Source organism: Mustela putorius, unplaced genomic scaffold (assembly GCF_011764305.1).
Source record: "Mustela putorius furo isolate JIRA1106 unplaced genomic scaffold, ASM1176430v1.1 tig00003854_pilon_pilon_pilon, whole genome shotgun sequence".
NCBI lineage: Eukaryota > Metazoa > Chordata > Mammalia > Carnivora > Mustelidae > Mustela > Mustela putorius.
This window is the reverse complement of record NW_025422006.1, coordinates 230870-241146: the sequence shown is the minus strand read 5'-3', so window position 1 is coordinate 241146 and position 10277 is coordinate 230870. Positions and strand designations below refer to the sequence as shown.

At 44.2% G+C, this 10277-nt stretch overlaps 1 protein-coding gene across 5 annotated transcripts in view; it reads left to right on the top strand.

Moving 5' to 3' along the window:
* Positions 1-2071: 2071 nt before the first annotated feature.
* Positions 2072-10277, top strand: part of ZNF169 (zinc finger protein 169) — a 62200-nt gene continuing 53994 nt past the window's right edge. For 2 of the 5 annotated variants that reach the window (XM_045064955.1, XM_045064953.1), the window contains exon 1: positions 2114-2203. The gene's annotated coding sequence lies outside the window, so the exon portion shown is untranslated. Of the gene's footprint in view, positions 2226-10277 lie in introns of all 5 variants that reach the window. The other 3 variants (XM_045064957.1, XM_045064954.1, XM_045064956.1) reach the window with 3 other exon arrangements.

The window sequence follows — 10277 nt, the reverse complement described above, 5'->3', positions numbered from 1 at the left end:
TTTATTTATTTATTTGACGGACAAAGATCACAAGCAGGCAGAGAGGCAGGCAGAGAGAGAGAGGGGAGCAGGCTCCCCGCTGAGCAGAGAGCCCGACGCGGGGCTTGATTTCCCAAACCTTGAGATCATGACCTGAGCCGAAGGCAGAGTCTTAACCCACTGAGCCACCCAGGCGCCTCATGGACTTTGAGTTTTAGAACAGCCCCTGCCAAGGCCTCTTTTCTTCCTTAAAAGAGCTTCCTTTCATTTGTTCCTGGACTTGATGGTTTTGCTAAAACCTGCTAGTATGGGACTGCAATTCTTCATTTCTCGGTGAACCCGTTTTTGCTGTTAATATGACTGGCAGTGAGTGGTGTGATGTGATGTGATGTGATGTGATGTGGTGTGGTGTGGTGTGATGTGGTGTGGTGTGATGTGGTGTGATGTGATGTGGTGTGATGTGATGTGGTGTGATGTGATGTGATGTGGTGTGATGTGATGTGGTGTGATGTGATGTGATGTGGTGTGATGTGATGTGGTGTGATGTGATGTGGTGTGATGTGATGTGTTGTGTGTGATGTGATGTGGTGTGATGTGATGTGATGTGGTGTGATGTGATGTGGTGTGATGTGATGTGTTGTGATGTGATGTGGTGTGATGTGATGTGGTGTGATGTGATGTGGTGTGATGTGATGTGGTGTGATGTGATGTGTGTGTGTGTGTGTGTGATGTGGTGTGTGATGTGTGTGGTGTGTGATGTGATGTGTGTGTGTGATGTGATGTGTGTGTGATGTGTGATGTGTGATGTGTGTGATGTGTGTGTGATGTGTGTGATGTGTGTGTGATGTGGTGTGATGTGTGTGTGTGTGTGTGTGATGTGTGTGTGTGTGATGTGTGTGTGTGTGTGTGATGTGTGGTGTGTGTGTGATGTGAGTGTGTGATGGTGTGTGATGTGATGTGATGTGTGTGTGTGTGATGTGATGTGTTGTGTGTGTGATGTGATGTGTGTGTGATGTGTGTGTGATGTGATGTGTGTGTGATGTGATGTGTGTGATGTGATGTGATGTGATGTGATGTGTGTGGTGTGTGTGATGTGATGTGGTGTGATGTGTGTGTGTGTGATGTGTGTGTGATGTGATGTGTGTGTGGTGTGTGTGATGTGTGTGGTGTGATGTGATGTGTGTGTGTGATGTGATGTGGTGTGATGTGATGTGTGTGTGTGATGTGATGTGTGTGTGATGTGATGTGATGTGTGTGTGATGTGGTGATGTGTGTGTGATGTGGTGTGATGTGATGTGTTGTGATGTGATGTGGTGTGATGTGATGTGATGTGGTGTGTGATGTGGTGTGATGTGATGTGATGTGTGTGATGTGATGTGGTGTGATGTGATGTGGTGTGATGATATGATGTGGTGTGATGTGATGTGATGTGATGTGATGTGATGTGGTGTGGTGTGATGTGGTGTGGTGTGATGTGGTGTGATGTGATGTGATGTGGTGTGATGATATGTGGTGTGGTGTGATGACTAGGGGGCTCCGCCCGCAGCCTGCAGCCCCGCGCTGGGCTCGAACTCTCGGGCTGAGATCCAGACCTGAGCCGAACTCCAGAGTCCCACCCCTAACTGAGCCGCCCAAGCGCCCCTTGGCAGTTTTATTTCGAAAGTTAACAAGTTTTTCCTCTAATTATTATTTTTTTATGAACTTCAGTATCTTCTTAAAAAGAACAATGCCAGTACGTTTGGCATTGTTTATTTTTTAGGAAGTTCGTTCAGTCTGCAGTGATTTAAGGGTAAACGCGGCTCAATCTGCGGATGGAGGACAATCACACATCCAGGTCGGCATTTCTTTATTATTAAACAAGAAACACAAGGGCCCTATAAATTAAAAGGATGCTCTGCTCACCGACCACCCTTCTCTTGTACGGGAAGGTCTGTTTGATTTTACTGCCCGATTCTTCCCAATTTCCGCAAAAGCCTCAATCAGTGCCTGGAATTGAGGCGCGCAGGGTGTGCCGCGGGCGGCTGCCACACGGGGTCGCCCGCGGCCCAGGCGCGTCGAGAGGCGTCAGCGCAGGCGCGCCGTGCGCCGAGGCACTGTGGGGATCGGAGCTCTTCGCCCGGGGCACTGTGGGTCCCGCGGGCCCGCGCCGCGGGGCAGTCTGGGTAGGGCCGTCGCGTGCCGGCCGGCGTCGCTGGCCCGTGGCGGCCGTCCTGAAGCGCTGGCGGTAAGCGAGTCAGCCGCGCGAGGTGCGGAGCGCCGCGGGAGGGCGGGCGGCCCCCTGGGGGCGGCTGCGGGCGGGAGCTCGGGCGCGCGCAGTGCGCGGGTCTGAGTCCCGGTCCTGTCCCGGAGGGGCGCGCGGGCGGCGGGCGGCGGGGGCGCGTGGGGCGGCGCAGCCCACCGCGGTGATGCCCGTGGCCTTTGGCCCCCTGCGCCCAGGTCTTGGCGGGGAAGATCGGCCTGGGGCGCACGCCCAGCTTTGCCTCGGTGTTGGCGGCCGCGGGGGCAAGAGACTCGCGTCAGCGGCCTCGGCCCCGGACCCCTGAGGGCGCCGGAAGGGTCCCGCGGGGTCCGGGCCGCGGGTGGCGGGCTGCGCCCCGCTGTTGTCTGCGGCCCCTCGGGCAGGCTGGGGCGGCGCAAGTGGACGGGGCCCGCGGGCCACGGCCCTTTCCCGCAGCCCTGGCGCGGCTCGCCCCCGGGATTACGGGACGTGGGAGACGCAGAAGTCGCTGTGAAGCCCGTGGGTTCATCGCTCGGATCAGCGGCTCGAGAGCCCTGCCCTTGCTCCGTCAGTCTGCAGCCCCGAGCGTGCGCCTCTTTGGGCGGTGCCTCCGTCCAGGGGCTGTGCCAGGCTGGCCATTGGAGCCCCCAGCTGTCCCGTGGGGAGAGTTCAAATCCAGGGCGGCCTCTTTCACCGACTCCTCCTGAGCAGGGCCGGAACCGCCCGGAGCTGCTGTGAGTGTGCAAAGAGTTAAAACGTGGGTCTGACACACGCCAGGTGATTGGTAGCGTTCCTGTGTGTTTTCGCGGAGCCCCGTGCGCACGTAGCGGATCAGTACACGGGGATCAGCCGGAATGCGGAGCGGTCTGCGCTAAAACCCGCCCCCTCTCTCCCCGAGCCCGTCCGTCCCTTCCCTGCCTGCTGCTGAAGCTTCTGGAAAGTGGACCCCGCGCGGGCTTGGCAGTTTAGCCTCTCTCCGGGCGGGGAGAGCCTCCTGTCGTGGGGACCGCGTCGGGTGTGGCCAGGCGGGCCCAGGAGCGATCCGCGCTCCCCACCGCATCGGGGGTAATTAATTGCCTGTTAGGGAGGGGAGAATTCCTGAGGGCCTGGCGGTCCATCTCAGCGGGCGCCACTAACTTGTGTTCTTGTGGGGCCACCTTTGCCGTGTGTGTGATATTCCCCGCGGGGCTCAGTGCTGCAGGCGGGTTCCCAAGCAGCCTGGCCTGCGCTTGACGCATTCCTGGGGCACGAGTCTCTGCCTTCATTCAGGAGCTTTTCAGCATCTCCATACATTCCCTCTGCTGTATGCTCAGGGCCTTGGCTGCGCTAGCAAAACAGAGACGGGGAGAGATGCTGTTTTGAGAACAGTAGTCTTGTATTGGCCATCCTGCACATTAGGTGGGAGAATTTTCATTGTGTAGAACGGTAAATGGGGCAGTAGAGGATTAAATAACTTTTACCTTGGAGGTAGCTGTTCTTCACTTCCAAAGTTAACGTTTAAAAAGAAGTGCTCTATTTTTAAAGATTTTATTTTTATTTTTATTTGACAGAACACAAGTAGATGGAGAGGCAGGCAGAGAGAGAGGGAAGCAGGCTCCCTGCTGAGCAGAGAGCCCGATGCGGGGCTCGATCCCAGGACCCTGAGATCATGACCTGAGCTGAAGGCAGCGGCTTAACCCACTGAGCCTCCCAGGCGCCTGAGGTGCTCTATTTTTAAAGACTGTCTCATACCTCTAATGCTGATTAAAAACATTCATTCATTTTCTTCTGATCCTGGTTCTCCGCCCCTGTGGACATTAACAGGAATCAGGCCACCCCATGTTTGCAGTCCACATATTCCCAGCCTTTTAAAGTTTCATCTACTTTCCTTATTTTTTTGGAGTGTGAAGGGAGATGGAATTATTAAATTTAAAATTTATTATGGAAATTTTACAAACAGCCAAAGGTAGCAAGAATATTGAAAGAGCATCTCTGCACCCCTCATTGGCTTCAGCAGTTGTCGCCATTCTGGTCTTCTTCCTTTTTGGTTTTCTCTGATGAAGTATTTTGCACAAATCCCAGATATCATTTTAACTGTGAATACTTCAATATGCAACTCTTATAAATAAGGAGTTTTATAAAAATTTACTAAAGTGTAGCTAACAGTTTTATTACTTTGTGTACAACATATTCACTCAACAACTCAATGCATTACTCATGCTCACCATGATAAGCGTTGTTATTATCTATCATTATACAATGTTATTACAGTATTACTGACTATTCCTTATGCTGTACTTTTCAGCTCTGTGACTTACTCATTTTATAACTGGAAGTTTGTACCTCTTAATTCCCTTTTTCTCTTTTGCCCATATCCCCACCACCTCCCTTCTGGCAACCACCATTTTGTTCTGTTTATGAGTCTGTTTTTTGTGTTTTGGTTTGTTTGTTTTGTTTGTTCTTCATCCATTCATCTATTGATGGACACTCAAGTTACTTCCATGTCTTGGCTATTGTAGATAAAGCTGTAATAAACATAGGGATGCATGTATCTTTTTGAATTAGTGTTTTCATCTTCTTTGTGTAAATACCCAGTCGTAAATTACTGGATCACATGGTAGGTTTATTTTTAAGTTTTCTAGAAAACTCCATACTGTTTTACACAGTGGTTGTACCAGTGTATCTACTTATATCCCCACCAACAGTGTGTGAAGTTTCATTTTTCATCATATCCTTGACAACCCTTGTTATTTCTTGTCTTTTTAATACTAGCCATTCTGAATGGTGTGAGGTGATATTTCATTGTAGTTTTAATATGCATTTCCCTGATGAGTGATGTTGAGCATCTTTTCATGTGTCTGTTGGCCATCTGTATTCTTTGGAATAAGGTCAGTTCAGGTCCTCTTCCAGTTAAATGTTTTTTGGTGTTGAGTTGTATAAGTTCTTTATGTATTTTGGATATTAGCCACTTATTGGATATATCATTTGCAAATTTCTTCTCCCCATTCAGTAAAAGTTGTCTTTTTGTTTTGTTGATGGTTTCCTTTACTGTGCAGAAGCTTTTTATTTTAATGTGGTCCAAATAGTTTGTTATTGCTTTTGTTTTTCTTGCCTGAGGAGGCACATTTATTTATTTTAAGATTTTGTTAGAGAAAGAGAGTGAGAGAGAGCATGTGCGTGTGCACACAACCAGGGAAGAGTGGTAGGCAGAGGGAGAAGAAGGGTCACTGCTGAGCAAAGAGCCCAAGGTGGGACTTGATCCCAGGATCCTGGGATCATGACCTGTGCCAAAGGCAGATGCTTAATCGACTGAGCCACCCAGTCCTCCCTGAGGAGGCATATTTAGGAAAATACTGACAGCTGATGTCAAAAGAAATTACTGACTCTGTTTTCAGTATAGTACAGCATAAAGAATATGAAAATATGTACAGCATAGGAATTTTATGGCTTCAAGTTTCACATTTAGGTGTTTAGATCCATTTTGAGGGCCTTTCTCTTTTTAAAATTTCAATACAATTAACATTAGTGTTATACTAGTTTCAGGTGTATATATAGTAGTTCAGCAATTCTCAGTGTTATTCAGTGCTTATCAGGATAAATGTATTGTTAATCCTCTTCACCTGTTTAACCCATCTCCCTATCCGCTTCTCTGGTAATCATCAGTTTGTTCTCTATAGTTAAGAGTTTGCCTTTTGGTCTCTTTTTTCATTTGTTTGGTTGTTTCTTAAATTCCACATACAAGTGAAATCCTACGGTATAAGTCTTTTTCTGACTGGCTTATTTCACTTAGCGGTATACCCTTTAGATCCATTCATGTTGTAAATGACAATATTTCATTCTTCTTTATGGTCGAGTAATTCCGTGTGTGTGTGTCACATCTTCTTTATTCATCTATTCATCTGTCATTGGATAATTAGGTTGCTTCCACATTTTTGCTTTTGTAAGTAATGCTGCAGTAAACATAGGTGTACATATATCTGTTTAAATTATTGTTTTCATATTCTTTGGGTAAATACCCAATAGTGAAATTACTGCATCATCTGTTCTGTTTTCATTTTATTTCTTTGAGGGATCTCCATATTGTTTCCCACAGTGGCTGCACCAGTTTGCGTTCCCACTAACAGTACAAGAGGGTTCCCTTTTTCTCCACATCCTCCTCAGCACTTGTTGTTTCCTGTATTTTTTGTGTTAGCCATTCTGACAGGTGTGAGGTGGTATTTTGCTGTTGTTGTTTTTGTTTTTAATATTTTATTTATTTACTTGACACACAGAAAAAGAGAGATCAGAAGTAGGCAGGCAGAGAGAAAGGGGGAAGCAGGCTCCCTCCTCAGCGGGGAGCCAGATGTGGGGCTTGATCCCAGGACCCTGAGGTCATGACCCGAGCTGAACGCAGAGGCTTAACCCACTGAGCCACCCAGGCGTCTCTCATTGTGGTTTTGATTTGCATTTCCCTGATGATCCGTGATGTTGAGCATCTTTTCATGTGTTGTCTTCTTTGGAGAAATGTCTGGTCTTGTCTTCTATTCGTAATTGGATTATTTGAGAGGTTTTTGGTAGTGTTGTATAAGTTATATATTTTACCTACTAACCCTTCATTGCCTATGTCCCTTGCCAATATATATTTCCATGCAGTGGATTGTCTTTTAGATTTGTTGGTTGTTTTCTTTGCTGTGCAGAGCTTTTTATTTTTATATAGTCCTAATAGTTTATTTCTGCTTTTGTTTCCTTTGCCTTAGGAGACGGGATCTAGAAAAATGTTGCTATTGCTGATGTCAGAGAAATTACTGCCTGTGCTCTTTTAACAGGATTTTTTTGGGTTTCAGGTCTCGTATTTAGGTTCTTAATCCATTTTGAATTTATTTTTTTGTGTATGGTGGAAGAAGTCGTCCTGTTTCATTCTTTCATATGTAGCTGTTGTCTTCCCAGCACCGTTTGTTGAAGAGACTTTTTCCCATTGGATATTATTTCCTGCTTTGTCGAAGATTAATTGACCATCAGTCAAGGGTTTATTTTTGTGTGTTCTTTTCTGCTGTTCAGATCTATGTGTCTGCCTTTTGTGCCAGTACAGTGCTACTTATTTATTTATTTATTTGACAGAGAGAGAGAGATATCACAAGTAGGTGGAGAGGCAGGTAGAGAGAGAGGAGGAAGCCGGCTCCCTGCTGAGTAGAGAGCCCGATGTGGGGCTTGATCCCAGGACCTTGGGATCATGACCTGAGCCATCCAGGCACCCCTACCGTGCTGTTCTGATTATTACAGCTTTGTAGTAGGCTATTGGTGTTTTTGTAGGGATTGCATTAAATCTGTAAATTCCTTTGGGTAGTATGGACATTTTAACAATAAATGTTCTTCTGAACAATGAGCATGGAATATCTTCCCATTTTTTTGCATCATCTCCAGTTTCTTTCATTAGTGTTTTATGGTTTTCGAAGAACAGGTGTTTTACCCCTTGGTTTAGTTTATTCCTTGGTTTTATTAATTTTTAGGCAATTGTAAATGGGATTGTTTTCTTAATTTCTGTTTCTGCTACTTTGTTATTAGCGTGTAGAAATGCAATGGATTTCTGTATATTGATTTTATATCCTGTGACCATACTGCATTCATTTATCAGTACTATAAGTTTTTTGTTTTTTGTTTTGTTGTTTTGGTGGAGTCTTTAGGGTTTTCTTTATATAGCCTCATGTCATCTGCAAGTTGTGCAAGTTTTACGTCTTCCTTACCAATTTGGGTGCCTATTATTTCTTGTCTGGTGGCTAGGACTTCCAGTATCATGTTGAATAAAAGTGATGAGGATGATCATTTATATTTTTGATCTTAGGGGGAAAGCTTTCAGTTTTTCACCATTAAGTATGATGTTAGCTGTGGGTTTTTCATATATGGCTTTTATTATGTTGAGGTATGTTCCCTCTAAAACTGCATTGATCAAGGTTTTTTATCATGAATGGATGTCATTCTTTGTTAAATGCTTTATTTCCATCTATTGAAATGAACATGGTTTTTGTGCTTTCTCTTATTGATGGGATATATTATGTTGAATGATTTGCAAATACTGAACCATCTTTGCAGCCCAGGAATAAATCCCACTTCATTGTTGTGAATGATTTTTATAAATGTATTGTTGGATTTGGTTTGCTAATAGATTTTTTACAAAGCAGCAGAAATCATGACTGATGATCTGGTATGATAATAGATGCTGTCTAAGAGCCCAGAAAAAGACCCATATAAATATAGTTAACTGATTTTTGTCAAAGAAACAAAGACAGCACAATGAAGCAAATACTGTATTTTATTGAGGGTTTTTGCATCTATGTTCATTAGAAATACTGGTAGTCCCCCCCCCTTTTTTTGTGGTGTCTTTATCTGGTTTTGGTATCAGGGTAATCTTGTACTCATAAATGAATTTGGAAGCTTCCTTCCTCTATTATTTTTTGGAATAGTTTGAGAAGAATACTCTCCTTTATTATTTTATTTTTTTCATATATGAGCTATTTATTGGGTAGAAAATCCAAAAGAGTTGACAAAAGCACTTATGAAAATCATAATTTAGCAAATTTGCAAGACAAAATTTTAATATACAAAATGCAACCCTGCCCTATGCCATCAGTGAACAGTGTAATATGAAATGGAAAACACAATATCATTTACATTAGCCCAATGGAAAAAAAAGAAAAAGGAAAATTGTTAGGTACAAATGTAATAAGATATGTACCAGATCTTCTACATAAAATGCTAAAAAATTGAAATGAATACAGTTATAACCAAATAAATGATTTGGATGTTACATACTCATGGATAGAAAAACTTAATGTTGTGAAGATGTTGGTTCTACTTATTTCAACTTAGAGATTTAATGAAATGCCAAACAAAATGCCACCAAGTTATTTTGTGGATGCCAACAAAGTGATTATAAAACTTATGTGGGAGAAAAAAGACCTAGATAGCCAACACTATATTGAAAAGGAGGAAAGTTGAAAGATGGATGATCTCCAAATTCAAGATTTTTTACAAAGCTGCAGAAATCATGACTGATGGTCTGATGTGACAGTAGATGCTGTCTAAGAGCCCAGAAAAAGACCCATATAAATATAGTTAACTGATTTTTGTCAAAGAAACAAAGACCGCACAATGAAGCAAATACTGTATTTTTTTTCTTTTTTTCTTTTTTCTTTTTTCTTTCTTTTTTTTTTTTTTTTGGTGAGGATTTAAAAAAAAAATTTATGGTGATATGTTAATCACCATTAAATACATCATTAATTTTTGATGTAGTGTTCCATGATTCATTGTTTACATACAGCACCCAGTACTCCATGCACTATGTGCCCTCCTTAATACTGGCCACCAGGTTCACCCATTTCCCCACTCCCTCCCCTCTAAAACTCTCAGTTTGTTTCTTGGAGTCTATAGTCTCTCATGGTTCGTCTCCCCCTCTGATTTTCCCCCTTCACTTTTCCTTTCCTTCTCCTAATGTCCTCCATGTTATTCCTAATGTTCCACAAGTAAGTGAAACCATATGATAATTGACTCTCTCTGCTTGACTGACTTCACTTAGAATAATCTCCTTCAGTTTCGTCCATGTTGATGCAAAAGCTGGGTATACATCCTTTCTGATGGCTGAGTAATATTCCATTGTGTATATGGACCACATCATCTTTATCCATTTGTCTGTTGAAGGGCATCCTCGGCTCTTTCCACGGTTTGGCTATTGTGGACATTGCCACTATGAATATTGGGGTACAGATGGCCCTTCTTCTCACTGCATCTGTGTCTTTGGGGTATATACCCAGTGCAATTGCTGGATCAAGGGTAGCTCTAGTGTTTTTTTTTTTTTTTTAAGATTTTATTTATTCGACAGAGAGAGATCACAGTAGGCAGAGAGGCAGGCAGAGAGAGAGGAGGAAGCAGGCTCCCCACCAAGCAGAGAGCCCGATGCGGGGCTCGATCCCAGGACCCTAGGATCATGACCTGAGCCGAAAGCAGAGGCTTTAACCCACTGAGCCACCCAGGCGCCCCAGGGTAGCTCTAGTTTTAACTTTATGAGGAATCTCCACACTGTTTTCCAAAGTGGCTGCACCAACTTACATTCCCACCAACAGTGTAAGAG